The sequence below is a fragment of the Otolemur garnettii genome, unplaced genomic scaffold (assembly GCF_000181295.1).
Source record: "Otolemur garnettii isolate 467f Iridium unplaced genomic scaffold, OtoGar3 scaffold00005, whole genome shotgun sequence".
NCBI classification, from domain to species: Eukaryota; Metazoa; Chordata; class Mammalia; order Primates; family Galagidae; genus Otolemur; species Otolemur garnettii.
This window is the reverse complement of record NW_003852400.1, coordinates 34257594-34273534: the sequence shown is the minus strand read 5'-3', so window position 1 is coordinate 34273534 and position 15941 is coordinate 34257594. Positions and strand designations below refer to the sequence as shown.

General features: G+C 38.2%; 1 pseudogene; it reads left to right on the top strand.

Annotated features, from left to right (window-relative positions):
- Positions 1 to 205: 205 nt before the first annotated feature.
- Positions 206 to 699, top strand: LOC100941309 (annotated as a pseudogene).
- The last annotated feature ends 15242 nt before the right edge of the window (positions 700 to 15941 follow it).

Genomic DNA, 15941 nt, shown 5'->3' with positions numbered 1-15941 from the left:
CAAACAATCATCAGGTACTTTACATCTGCCAAACACTAGATTAGGCCTAAGGATGCAAAGATGAATAAAAGCTGATGAATCCATCTTTATCCTCACAGAACTTCCAAGCCAATAAAAACAGACATTAACCTTTCCAGGTCTTAGCTCGGAGGAGGCCAAGGTACACTTTTCTTTGGTTGTTCTGAATCCAGGTTCATCAGACACTATGCTGCCTACATTCGATCCCAACAAGATCAAAGTCAAATACCTGAGATGCACCCGTGGCAAAGGTCGGTCAGCCCTGGCCCCCAAGATCGGTCCTCTGCGTTTGTCCCTCCAAAACGTTGGTAATGACATTGCCAAGGCAAACGGTGATTGGGAGGGTCTGAGGATTACAGTGAAACTGACTATCCAGAACAGGCAGGCCCAGATTGAAGTGGTACCTTCTGCCTCTGCCCTTATCATCAAAGCCCTGACAAGGAACCGCTGGGAGACAGAAAGAAACAGAAAAACATTAAACACAATGGAAATACCACTTTTGATGAGATTGTCAGTGTTGCCAGACAAACGAGACACCAATCTTTAGTCAGAGAGCTCTCTGGAACCATTAAAGAGATCCTAGGAACAGCCCAGTCTGTGGGCTACAATGACTGTAGCCAACACCCTCATGTCATCACATATGCCATTGACAGTGGTGCTGTGGAATGCCCAGCTAGTTAAAAAGTACAAAGGAAAATGTTTTAATAAAGTATCATTTGACACCAAAAAAAAAAAAAGACATGAATAAAATCACATAATACCCACGTTACACAGTGCAAGGGACTAGAAGGAATATATGCAAAATACTTAACACAGTACTGGACTTAGACAAATGATAATAATTACTGTTGATAATCCTCCAAAACCTAGTCAAATATCCATCTTCTGTGATACATTCTTACACTTCCAATTTTTTCTCCAAAGACTCTAGAAATCCAGATCACCCTCATGTTACCATGAAGTCTACAAAGATCCCCACGCTCTCTGAGCCCGTCCTTCACTATCTTGACCATACATCTGACTGCCGAGTGTCTACTTTCTTTGAGGTATTTTTATTTGCTATACTACCATTAAACGTGGCAAGTATTTTATCTCCCAAACTAATTCTAAGCTATTTAAGAGTATGGACTGAGTTTTTAAAGTTCTACATGAACTTTAATGAGTCCAAGTCTATGAGCCCAGAACTCAGAGGAGTACTTGAAATGATTCCAGAGTGTTCTGCCCCCACAGAGAAAACTGATTTGGCCAAGAATATTGGGAAGTAGAAACATCATCTCTCATTTACCCTCTTTGTGAGCATTTCCCACCCATTTTCCTTGTTCGCCTGCCAAATGTTGCACAGCCTTAGGAGCCCAGGAAAAGGCTGGTTTGGCTGCTGTCAAGAAAAGAAAGAAATGTTGATTAAGGGGGAAAAAATTTTTTTTAAAGAGCCAGAGAGGCAGAATCCCTGAAAAAAAAAAAAAATAAAATTGAATTTCAAAAAGGAGCCTTGATTCTTGGAGTATGTTTATTTCCCCTTGAGCTTGGGAGATTTTCCAAAGGAAGTTAAAACCAAAATACTTCCCACTAGGAATCGTGGCTTGCCAAGTTTAGAATCTGCAAACTCATTGGGCTCTAGATTTTGAAGCAATCACAAAGAATACCATTTTACTTTTCCCTTGGGAAATGATTTCCAGTTTCAAAATTTTAAAGTGTTCTAAGATAGTAAGTTGTGCTCAAGTAATATTCTATGAACGTTAATATTAAAGAATAAAAAATACAGGGATTATGTTTTCCATCAATACATACATGTTTGAAGAAAAAGCTATGTGGTTGGAATTTGAAATCTTTTCAAGTCCATAGTGCTGGGAGAAAAAAGAAAGGAGGTGATTATATTTTAAAACAATGTGCCTAAATTATAAGTCACCACACTTCTAGTTGTCTATTCTGCTCCCTTCAAAACATACGAAATATTCTACAATATTATTTAAAATTACCACCCATACCTATCCTTGCTTCTACTGTTCACCAACTAATAAATGTCTATTGACATCAACTATCAAATTTGATTATTTAGTCATATTTTGGTTCCTGTTTCTACTATACTATGATGTTCCCTGTTCCACAGTTATTTTCTGAATGACAATGGCCTGAAAGGCACTATGTCAGGTTCCATGGGGACATAAAAATGAAGGAATAGCCTTAGCCCTTTAGAATCATAACAGTCAGGGAGACAGATACCTGTAGCCATAACACAAACAGAAAAAGGCTATAAAGCAGCCTTTGAAAATCATGATAACAGATACACACGCTGTGCTACAAGAGAGTAGGCTCGTAGGGGTGTACGTGTGTCTAAGTTGTCAGTGCCAGGGTACAAAGTGCACTGTAGGAATATAGGAGAAACCTCAATGAGAATGGGCAAAGAATGGCTACGTGAAGTGTAAAAAGAATTCTAGTAGTGGGTACATACTGGGACCCCAAGATGGTTATGGGGCTCAGGCTAAACTGATTACAATTTCAAAATCTCAAGGGGCAAGTACAGATTCTGATTTCGTAGACGATGAGGCTCAGTTCTAGAGGAATAACAGCCATTGCCACATTTAGGGGACAAATCTAAGGGAAGGGAGGAAGGGCTCAAAATCTCAGAGAACCAATGCATGTAAGTGGCAGCAGGTGGTTAAGATAGAGACCTAGGACCCTCCATTACCAGCCATGTGCTGCAGTATAAGGTGTTCAGGGAACAATGCAGCTGGTATCATGACCCAGGCCCAAGGTGCAATGACCCTAACATCACTTACATCACCATTTCAAAAATCAGATATCAGTCAACCATTTTGATTTCTTACCTACAACTTGCAAAACAATGGTTCATTAATTTGGGGGCTTTGATTTGCCTGATTTTCACAATTTTATAGAGCTGGCTCTCCTGGTATGCAGATTTAGACATAACATAGCAGATGTCACAGCACACATATTTTGTTTTCTTAACAAAACATAACAACATATTTTCTTCATAGGACTGGATCAGATCATCACATACTTTAGATTCTATCCATTATAGCTCGAGCAGTTTTTTATATTACTATCTTAGAAATTATCATGCACATGGAAGACAATAGAAGATGTAATAGTTCTTAAATATAGTAAGGATTAAATGACTGAACTCAAGACAACATATGTGGAAAGTAGTGAAAACAGAAACTGTGGCAATACAGATGCTATTATTACTCAAATAAGAAGTTTGGCCTCTGCCCACAGGCTATGAGCCCCTGCTAAAAGATTGTATTTAAATCAGCAAGTAAGAAATGCTGTCTGTCTGGGATAGCCTTATGATTCTGACTTAAGCAACCACTGAGATAAAGAAAAAACACTGGAAGGGTTCAAAATTGGGGGCCACAGGAATGGGTGTGTCAAGGTGAATGTCAGGAAAGTGATCAGTTGGAATATTCAGAGAGATCATGAGCTGAATCTTAGATTTCCTTTCTTTTGTTTCAGTGTAACAAAGGGAAATTTTATTTAGGAAAACTAAGAGAAAATTTAGAGCACTTCTAAAGAGAGCTGGAAATGGGTCCCCTCTCTTGATGGAGAGAAGGTGAGAGAGACCTGAAAACGGAATTTCTTGCTTCAAGTTTGAGTTAAAATACCTCTTCTCTGTGATTTCATAATTCTCTACCATGGCATACATCACAGCTGAACTGTTTTCATCTTTCTGTTTGTTTCATTGATTGTGTCTTGTTTTAATTCCTTCATGGAGCTTATTTTTTTCCAAATGAAGAACATGATGATAACTATCACTTTTGAGTGCTTCTGTACATAAAATGTGCTAGTATCTCTGTACTAGATGCTTGATATCCATTTACTCATCTCACATTCAACAAATCAGGTAAGTATATTTATTATACTCATTTTATTCAGAAAGAAAAGGTTAAGAAAGTTGCCTCAGCCAGCCAAGCTATAGTGACATGCCGAGTCTTGAGCACAGGAAACTGATAAAGTTTCAAAGCTCACACCCTTATCCTCTTGCTTTTCATATGTTCCTGGGTATCACTGATTGTGTGGTGTCCAGAGGCAAATATGCAGTCTTCATAATCTCTTGACTTCTTGATTGCTCATTATAGCAGTTCATTCAAGGAAATTATTTACTAAAGTACCTTCACTAACTTCAGACAATTGGCCACAAAGTTGCAAACTAGCCCTTGTTTCTATATCAACACATAATAAAACAGATGTTTCATATCTTTCTGGTCATCATTCCCCCTTTTTGCAAAAGAGTATGATTTAACAGAGAGAAGAACTTGACCTTCAGCACCAGCTCTGCCATATGCAGAAGGACCTTGGTACTTTAGGCCTCAGTTGGGTAGAATCTCTAATGTCCTCTGTAATTCTGGCATTGTATCTGACTCACATTACTTTAATTCTCTAGAATGTCTTTATATTATAGGAAGCATTGAATCCAAATATTTTGGATGGACATACTTAGGTATCTACATATTAAAACCTCATTGTTTCAGAAAGGATAATAAGAGTCAGCCATCCCATTAAATTCTTACTGTTACAGAAAAAGAAAATATAGACCGTAACTATCCTCCCTTCTATCCACTAGTTCTTACTAATTCCAAGTCTATGATTTCAGCTGCCTTTATTGGTCATCCAAAAGCCTGTGATTCACTGCATAGTTTAGCATTTACTTTGTAGACTCAAAATAGAGCACTCCAGGCCCTTCTCTGCAGCTTTCATGTGTCCTAAATCTAGCCCATCCCCAGGGTAGCTATCAGGATAGTCATCTGTTTCTTAAGGGCTGATCTACACCCCTCCCTGAGCCACATCTCCAGAGTGAGGCAAATGTTTGGGAAAAGCAGAAACAACTGCTTACATCTCACTTCTTCAAAGCACTGCCTACAGTGCTTTTTCTCTCACATAATAGCCCTTCTTTAAAATACTCTTTCTGCACTGCAGTTGTGGGATTTGTAAGAAGCAAATTTTCCAAGTCCTTTTATTCCCTACAGGAATAGGTTCCTTAAATTTAAGATTTAAGATGCTCCAACCCACCCCCATGCCAAATGCAACACACTTCCAAAATCAAGATTCTTACTATTTAAAATAAAAAGCATGTAATTTCATAAAAGTTACAGCATACACACTCAGTTATGTGGTTACTATTCAATTTAATAGGCTCCAAACACTTTTATTCTTACAGGACAGTGTGTAGTTTTACAATGAAAAAGCAACAAGTCGTCAAAATTTTAGAGCTGAGCTAAGAGTTTCCGGCCAGTTTAATCTTATCTTTTTAGCATAGACACAAGAACAATGAGAGGGTAGAGGCAAGGTTCAAAGAAAATAACCAGCATTTTTAGGATGCCCAAGGAGCTAGAGACGATTCAGTCCATGATCGTCTTTCAGTAGATACAGATTTTCTAACCCCAAATGAAACATTACATAATTAAATATATGTGATAACATCAATAAATTTTAAACATGTAAGCATAAGACAGTAGAACCTCTGTGGGTAGAATCACCCAAGGAGCTGTAACAAACTGGCCAACATACAGAGGTCAACCCAGGAACTAGGCCTGCTGTCCTAACATGTACATGTGGTGCATGTCTGGCCTTTGAAAATTAGGTCAGCTTAAAAAAGTGGTTCGTATAAAGGGGTGGTTAACTACAGAGGCTGTACTGTATATGATAAATACATACGTGTATTATTTAAAAATTGAACACTAAAATAGGTAGAAAAATTTTATTTTATATAATCAGAGTACATATGATAGGCATATGGTAAAACATTACTTCTAAATACATTTTAGAGTGCATCACTTGATGAGTTACAAAACTTGCTAGTACATCAGACAGTTGTGGAAAAAAGCCTCATTTAACATAATTACAATCATCTCATAATTTTATAAGTAATCAAGCACAAAGAGACAGAAAGACAGAAAAGGAGACACAGGCACACTACTATCTAATTAAAAATGAAACTAAGGACACAATTTCTAAATTCTAAATTCTGGCACCATCAATGTACCATGTCAGCAGACCACATCTGCTGAATTGGGTGTACAAGGGGAGTCCTGATAACTCTGTAGGTCAAAGTCAAGTGTGCCGGATGCTTGAGTGACAGATTTGAGAAAGAGAAGGCTCAGTAGTATCCTACAGTTGGGCCCTAAGTCTAATTTGGGATTGAGAATCTGGGCTCATCAGACAAGGAAAGGCCATCAAAGGGGTATTTGCATTGAGTCAGAGAAGACTCACAAAGGGAGCAAACCAAAGCTTTGGCTGCTACTGGGCATCAAACAGATATAACCCAATGGAGTTTTCAGGAAGCAAATGAAACCCATTTCAGAAAATTCTTTCCTAAAAGCAAAGCATCAGGTAGGTAGGTGACCTCCATCCAGTAACAAAAGCTCAGTGTCAAAGAGGTAAAGAGATTCTGAGTATCAAATGATGGCTGTAACTTCACCCAGAGCCTTGAGGGGCCTGGACACGTGTGTAGGTCCTAGTTTAACCGAAAGTTTTATATAAGAACATAGAGACTAGTTCTATGAACCACTTGTGTCCAAGCAGCACTGACGTGGGCCTCTAGCACAGAGTGAGGCTAACGGGAAAGCACCCTTCTTCCTCAGTCCACTGCCAACTACCAGACAATTTTGACATCTTTAGAAAACAAGCAGACCATGAAAAAGAACTGTGCCCAGCAAAGAAGCAGAAAAGGCTGGAACACCTTGGTGAGCAGCATAGACCAGATAACCCTGCACGTGATTTCCCTGTTCTAAACGCACTGGAGACAATGTTCAGGGGAGTGGAGCTTGTGTATTACCAGGTATGAAGCGCGTTTAATGAACAGAATTTAAGTATGCTGTTCTGCAACCTTATTTGTACCAACAGGTTAAGGAGCCTGGAGAAATAAATATTGGTAACAGCCAATGCTTTAATGTGGCATAACGATCAACTACTAATATAATAAAGGAGAAACTACATCTGCATATTCCCACTTCTTGTCTCCCGCCACCTCCTTCTTTTCGTATTTTAAACTCTTCTGTCCTGTCATCTTACCATGTTCCCTCCACAAAATAGAAAGAACTGCTAACGGTCGGAAATAGAAATGTTTATTAGCCACAGTTACTCCTGGGCCTTCCGAGGCACGGACCTGCGAGTCATCGCCCTCGGACCGCACTCCCCTCCTTGCAGCGGATTTAGCGAGCGGAGTTAGAGCGCCCCCTGGAGGAGGTCCATAGACTACATGCCCTCATCCGAGATCATTCAGCCGTCTCTGTGCATGAGCTCCGGAACATACTAGTCCCAAGTTTGAGAAACAAGTAAGAGGAGGTGGACAGGGAAGGAATTTTAACTCAAGCCTCTAGTTTAAGCTGCTAGAGTGCTGCTTTGCAATAACAGGTGTGGTTCCATCGCTATTAACGATGTGGTCATTGAATCTAGCTTAGGTCTAGCCTAAGTAGAAGGGGAGAAATTGATAAGGCAGGGTTCATCAAATATCTCAACACTCTCTGCCTGCATCGCTTACAATGCCACAGTAATTCCATTAACTTTGAAAAATGTGAACATCTACATGAGGATTATTTCAATAAGAAATTTGGGACAGCAGGATCACAGAGAATTTTTCTGTATCACAAATCTGTATCAAACTCTTTCCCCATTCCTGCCCAGTACAATATTATAAATGGTAATGTGACCCTTGGATAGTCACAAGCAAAAAAAAATTCCACTGGCAATCTACTGATGTCTGTGCCTCTGCTGGAAGGAATCTATGATTCCATTTCTATGTCTAGGAGTCAGGCAGGTGCCTGCCATTACACACCTATTACACACCTGAATATACCTGTTTTCTGTAAATCTATCCAGAATATATGCATATTCTTGACTATGTAATATTAAAACTGTCATCCATCTTTTTTGCTATTTACTGCATATCAAAAATACATCCTTGTTTCTGATAGTATTTTCTAAAAATTAAGAGCTGAGAATGGACAGATCCTCTAAAGGAATATCCACATCATGATGTCCATCCATTCAGCTTTTAGTGAGGAGGTGCCAGCACTGCATCCCTGTAGGAGTGCTCACTGCCAAATGCCATACACTGCTTTAAACTGCATTGTATTCAAACATGTAATATAAATCTCCCTTAAACATAAAACTAAAACTAAGCAACATTTCATGATCTGCAACAGTGTACCTATTGCTGCTCTGATTTCTAAACATCATAGTATTTCTTCTCACCATTGAATTCAATACGTGGATACTAAGTACCTTTTATACACTTAATACACATAGGTACTCTGTTAAATGCTGTGGAGGGCCAACATGATGGCTTCACGGAGTTTGTTTGTTTTTTTGTTTTTTTGCAGTTTTGGCTGGGGCTGGGCCTGAACCCATCACCCCCGGTATATGGGGCCGGCACCCTACTCCTTGAGCCACAGACGCCACCCTCTTCAAGGAGATTTTTAATAGAATAATCAGGAAATGCTTAGAAATTATCATGATTCAACCAAGTTGAGTCACAGGGAGCCCTGCTGGCAATGTGGGTTTGTGATCCTGTCTCTACCAGGATTTTCACTCTTTAACCACTCCAGATGTTGGAAATGGTAACTATGGCAGATCCAAGAATAGGTGTCACTTGTTGCGTTGACCATCACAATTTATTACTAAAGTTGAGCTTGGTCTGGAAAAAAATTGATTCCACTTCGGAATGTTGGCACTCAAAACAAGGTGGCAAGGAACACAGAGAATGTCGCCTTTTTGTGCTTTAAGCTTTTCTGTCATGTCATCGTGTGCAGCTAAGTCATTACAGTTTTAACTGCCTCACCAGAGGATTCAGAGTAAGCTGTTGAAGGTTGCTAAGTCAATTTTATAGAAGTCACCCTAATACCCCGTTAACACTAAATTACCTATTATGATGCATTTTATCACTTCTGGATAATATTACACAGTGAACCACAAAAGATATGTAGAATAGGGCTTAAAATGCATTCAGCACATTGAAATATCTACAGCGAAAATGAAACCATGTCTCAGATTTTCTTCTTAATAACCTGATTGCAGCTGAGGAGATTGGGTAGAGACAAAATAATATTATTCACAAAAGGGTGATTGTTAAAGTAGGGTGATGAGTAAATCAGACTCCTTATGCTTTTTTATTTCTCTGTGTGTCATTTTTCAACAATAAAATATTTTTTGAAAAAGGCAGGTGGTCAGTAGGATATCAGCCCTAATCTCTATCATAGATATCCAAATCAAGATTGCTCAGTCAAAAAACAATTGTTAATTTACTACAAATAATTCCCTTGTGCTTCTTTAAATGTTGCTATTGGAAGCCTCAGTTTATCAATAATTAAATATTCGAGTTGCTATTATGTATAAGCACGATTGAGAAATAAAAGTGGATCAAACATATCCAGTCTCCAAATAAAGAGATAAAGTTTGAATACGTGCAAAATAAAACAAGAGAGGAAGTGTGAAGTGCCATAGACAAAATTCTGAGAGAAAGTTATACAGTATTAATATTATCTCCAAGACAGAGAGAGATGGCCAGGACTCCTGAGTCTACCACTGGCTGCTTGTCATAGACTGATCCATCCCAGTGAGCCCTTCCTATCTTCTAATTGTTTTGGTTTGTGTGTGTGTTTGTGCAAAGACAAAAAGAACACCCAAAATCCAAAGTAGAGACTTGGACCAAAATACCTATGAAGCTCCTATCCATGGCAAATTTGTTAGATTGAAGAAGCAAAATTCTTCTTTAGGGCAAAGACAGGCCTAAGACCAGCTCTCCTCTACCCCAGAAAGAGGCTGAGCTACCCTGGGCCCCATTTCCCTTAGCTCATACCCTAACCTTGGCCCCTGGATTGCAGCACTCTGCAAAAGAGAAAGATCTAGAAAACATGCACATAAGCTAAAGCATATTGAGAAAAGAGGGCATTCTTCCCCTCAGGCTGTGAGCAGTAGTCTAAACTATTCAACCTAGCTTTCTTTCTGCTGGGCTTTCTCTGTGGGTACCGGGGGTGTGACAGGGGAAGCAGGCATCTGTCCCCCGCCCCAAAAGGGAGCAAGTGAGACCCCGAATTCTCTCCAGCTACATGGGAAAAAAATGGAGAGTGAATCCCAAGTAAAAGGTGATCACAACAGAGAAGCCATCATTGCAGAAAAACCGATCTGGATAACAGGCACATATCAACACACTTCTAATCAGTTCCATTTTTACTTTAAAAGGCTCCCTGGTGCCGCTGTCTGTAATCGCACTAAGGAATCCATTTTTTTTTCCCAGACCCAGGTAACTACCCCATTTCTCCTCTGCCTGATTTTGAAATGAAAAGAAAGAACAGATGAAAAGAGTTGATTCCATTACAGGAACACATAGAGCATTGAAAAAAATACTTATCCCCTTTTGCAATCTTTCCTGTCTTACAATTATTTCCTTTGTGCATTTTTATCCTTCTAACAGGAAATTAAAAAGAAAAGTCTTAAGGGCTATCATTATTTCTGACCTGATTCAGAATCTTAACTACAATTTATTTTTATGTGCTTTTCAGTTTAACACACCCATACACACACAACCATTATTTTCTTGATACGCAAAAATGAACCAGTCTCGATATTCAATGACCCATGACCACAGCTGAAAGGCGTGTAGTCATCTCAGTGTATGTACTGTACAGACTCAGTGTATTACCATAAATGTATGAAATGAAGTCATATATTTTCAATTACTCTATTCATAAAGATGCCTTTGCAAATCACAGCTTCTTATTGTGCACAGAGCTGTTTGTTTCATATTCCCATTCAAGAGCCAAGTTTCAAGGGTCATGAAAGCTTTCTCAAAGACAGTGTCAGGCCAACTAACCAAAAAATTGGGATTGTACAGGTTTTCCATAGTGTTAAATCATCCACATGTCAAAGGCAACATTTTTCAACATTGATGAGGATTACTGACAAAAATCACACCTGAGAAAAGTTTCAAACATTGGCTGATGGGTTTTTTGGGCTATAAAATCATGTCATCGGAAACAACATACCCGTCTGGAAAACAGAATGAAGTAGACTTTGCCATAGGTGTTGGTCAAGCTAGATAATTAAATCTTAGTTGTCTAGTTTAGCCAAAAATTTTAAGCAGAATAATTCACATTGCCATAGAAATATATAAAGATGAATTTCTGTCTTAAGCTTCATGCAGAGAATTTTACCTGCCCTTGGTACTTTGCAGTGGAGAAAATGAGTGTGAGTAGCAAACTAGTCAGTCTTTGGGTTACTGCCATTACAGAAACTGTTTCTATTCCAGCTAGAGAAAACCTAAAGCTACGTTTACAAAGCTAGCCGTGGGTATTCATGTAATAGGAGTGGCCAGGAAAGCAAGAAATAAATAGAATACTCTGACCTAAATTTAGCACAGGTCACACTGGGCTAGACAGTCAAGCCGTCCATAGGAACACCATCCTCTCCCCACATGTGTACTCAATTTAATGAAAAAGTATAATAAATGTGCTTAGAAACATACTGGAAAGGCTCCCTAGATAAAAGAAGAGTAATCTAAATGCCTTCCACAACTTCACAAGAAACACATATACAGCTTCATGAGTGGGTTAAAATGATGTACATCGATATCCACGGTTACATACACAATGTCAAGTTTCCCCATTGATCAGTTTATTTTCTTGAGAGACAGAGTTTTATTTTGTTGCCCCCAGTAGAGTGCCCTAGTATCATAGCTCACAGCAACCTCTAATTCTTGGGCTCAAGCAATTCTCTTGCCTCAGCCTCTGGGGTATCTGGGACTATAGGCACCCAACACAATACCAGGCTTTTTTTTTTTTTTTTATAGATGGGATATCACTCTTGCTCAGGCTGGTCTTGAACTCGTGAGCTCATGCAATCCTCCCCAAACTCCCAGCTAGGCCTCCCAAAGTGCTGGGATTACAGGCATGAGCCTCTGCACCTGACCCATTGATCTCTTTATTGAGAAAATATTTGTTATGTAGCCACAGTCAGTATCTCCAAAAATCCAGTGATATTGAAATTAGTACAAGAATGCTATTCATTGTATAAAAGTAAATAGTACCCAGAAAAATTACCTTTCATGTGACTGAAATGAAATTTGTATAATCCTGTAAAAGGACCAAACCATCTTAAGCCACTACTATATTTGTTGATAGTACATACATGAACAACATATGAGCAATTAACAATAAATATATAGCTCGCTATCTTTTATAAGTTTAAAGCTATATGTTGAAAGATCTTCTGGAATATGTTTACCCCAGCTAAACAACCTTGCGAATTTTTCATTATCTTGTTGCTGTTCCTGCAGAAAATTTTTAAAGTGGCTGTTTCCTTTAGCAGAGTGAAAGTGCCATTTGACTTCTTGCTTAGAGGCATGTATTCAATTCCCTACATCTGTTCTTAGAAAGGATGCTTTCCAATGATGTACATTATGTAGTTTTCATCTTCTTGCATGGTCATAAGAGAACAAGAAAGAAATTAAATCAGAGAGAGAGAGAGATTTTTCTGGCAAATGTGCCAAAGCTAGTAATATTTTCCTTTACATCCTAAGACCATAATTCATTAGCTCTTGGTCTAGCTAAACTCTTTTGAATCTTCCTGTTTATATACAAGTTAATATGTTTAGAATGCTAGGGATTTCACTTCACCTAATATTAGCTAAGGGACTAATACTACGTAAACAGGAAGACTAAAAAAAGTTAATTTATTAACTAGACTCAAGTTAGATGTACTAATAAATCAAGGCTCAGATTTGGAAAAGATGAAGACTAGCTTTTTTCCAACTATGTATATTCTTTTTATCTTTGTAGGCTATTTTAAGGTAATGTGTCTGGATAGTTAAACAATTTTTAAATAAAGTAGTATATTTATTTCTCATCAATATTATAATTCACTTAAGAAAATAAAGTCTAGTAAAGTCAGTCCTGTAATCCTAGTATATCAGGAGGCCAAGGTAGTAGGGTTATTTGAGTTTAGGAGTTCAAGACCAGCCTGAGCAAGAGTGAGATCCTATCATTACAAAGATACAATTTCTTATTATTGTAGACATCTCTACGATAGTTTGAATTTGGTAAGACTTTTTCTAGTTTGAATTTGCTAAGATTTTTTTATCAGACTTAATGTTGAAGTCAATCAAATGTTATTTTTACTTTCTAGTGGGATGATTGTTGTTTTCTTCATATGAACACTTTATTTTATTTATTTTTTTATTTTAAGACAGAGCCTCACTTTGATGCCCTCAGTAGAATGCCTTGGCATCATAGCTCACAGCAACCTCAAATTCTCAGGCTCAAGTGACTCTCTTGCCTCGCCCTTTCAAGTACCTGGGACTATAGGCACCCACCACAACACCTGGCTATTTTTAGAGTTGGGGTCTTGCTCTTGCTCAGGCTGGTCATGAACCCATGACCTCAGGCAATCCATTCGCCTCAGCAACCAGAGTGCTAAGATTACAGGCGTGAGCCACCGCACCTGGCCTATATGAACTTTTATTTTTTTTTTTTTTGAGATTTTTTAATGTGATCTATTTCCTCATTTTTTTCTAATATTAAATTATTTTGAAATCAACAGACTTTGTACTACTTAGTTTACGTAAAGATCACTTTTTTAGCAACTGTTGTATATCTGGGGAATTTCATAATAATAAATCCTTAAGTTAGAAGGCAGAAACTAATTTCTTCAGGCTCCCTTATAAATAAATCCCAACACATAAACCAGGATCAGTCAATAAGATACAAACATGAAATTAGCTAATTTCAAAGTAAATGTCATGGAGAAGCAGTAAGCAGCAGTGGCTGGGGCTCTCACACACACACACCCCCCCCCCCATTAGCAGCACAGCCCTGGAGTCTGTGCCCTGCAGCAGAGCCCGGGAATCTTCCTGGAACAACTGCACAGCAGGGTGCAGGCATCAACCCTGGTCACTGAGCCTCAGCCCTGGTAAATTCCTCCGGGCTGCATTTAGTAACTGCATTTCTGCTAAACTGAGAGAGACTTCTGTCATTGCAAGGAAGATCTCTGATTAAATCAATAATCCTATTAATATACTGAGGATGTCAATTTGGTAGCATTTTATTAAGTATTTTTAATTCTTCTCAATTATGGTGCAAAAAAGATTTGTTTTATAAGTTATTCATAAGAGAAACTGGTCCGTGACTTTCTTTGCAGATGGGAAAAAGAGTAAGGTTCTTTTTTTTAGGTACTATTATTATATATTGGTATAATGATTTGATGTGTTACTTTGATAAAATCTGTGACATTGACAAGATATTCTCTGCAACAGATTAGGTAGGTGGTGAATTATCTATTCCTAAAAGATTTCGCAGACGTCTCCCCTTATATACTTTTTGTAGTAGTATATACTTTTAGTAGTATATACTTTTTGTTCTTATCCCATAAATATATATCCATTTAGGTTTATTTATTTCTTCTTGAAACAATTTAGGCAATTTAATTTTTTCCTTCCAAAAGTGTTTATTTTATTCACTTTTTTTTTTTTAGAGACAGAGTTTCACTGTCACCCTCGGTAGAATGCTGTGGTGTCACAGAGCTCATAGCAACCTCCAACTCCTGGGCTTAGGCAATTCTCTTGCCTCAGACTCCCAAGTAGCCGGGACTACAGGTGCCCACCACAATGCCTGGCTACTTTTTTGCTGCAGTTTGGCCAAGGCTGGGTTTGAACCCACCATCCTCAGTATATGGGGGCCGGCACCCTACCCACTGAGCCATAGGCACTGCCCTTATTCACTTTTTTAATATTGGAAAAATATCTAAACTCTTAATCTCCTCTCTATCTGATTAGATCTATTACGGGGCATTCAAGAATTTACCTCTTTCCTTTCAGCTAATTTCTTGGAACTCTATCTATTTTCTTCTCCTTTTTCATTTTTAAATGGAGGTTTTAATAAACAATGAAATGGTGAAGACAAGAAGAACATCATCCCCTTGGAAAATTACTCCACACCTATGTTATCTTACTTATTATTCGAAAAGGACCACCACCTTGTGAGAGTTGCAAGTCTATGTTGCATTATTTATAAAAAAGAAAATAAAGCCCCAGAGAGGTACAGATTTATTGAGGTCATTCAGATAAACACATCCATTTCAGATGCAGACTTTTCTTACTTGTCATCATTTTTACTTGAAGATTAAAATAATTTAAATTAATATTATTAGAGATATTGGCTGATATTTCTATATAATAGGCATTGTTTTAATATTATATTTGGATGTCATTTAATAATAATAAAACAAAACCACTATAGGAGTACACACATTTTCCCTCCATTTTATAGATAATGGTGATTTAGGGAGCCTAACTTGCTTGACATTAACAAGGAGGTCCTACTGTGTCCATTGTTTTGCTAGACACTTAAATATATTCTCACAAATATTAATTATTGCCATTCTGATGCATGTATTAAGATACATGCATTTAACTTTGGTATCTTTGATTATTAGTCTGAATTAGTAAGCTACTTACAATAAAGTATTTTTTTTTTTTTTTTTTGAGACAGAATCTCATTTTGTTACCCTGGGTAGAGTGTGGTGACATCACAGCTCACTGCAACCTCAAACTCTTGGGCTTAGACAATTCTCTTGCCTCAGCCTTCCAAGTGGCTGGGACTACAGGCACCTGTCATAATGCCCGGCTAAAAATATGAGTATTTAAAGGAAACACTCCCTTATTTTGCATGACTTGGCTCTTCTGTAAATGAAATAGTCATCAGCATGTACCAGTTAGGTTTCATGGAAAAAGCACTGAAATGTCTTCCAAGGAGAATGGATTTTAAGGCAGGGGTCAGCACACTTACATAATCATTGAAAGGGCAGAAGGGTGAAGATTAGAAGACACCACCAACAGAAACTTTGGTCTCATCTTCACAAGTTGGACCTAGAGATTCCAAGCTGCAACTACCCTAGAGGGAGGAAAGCTATAGGAA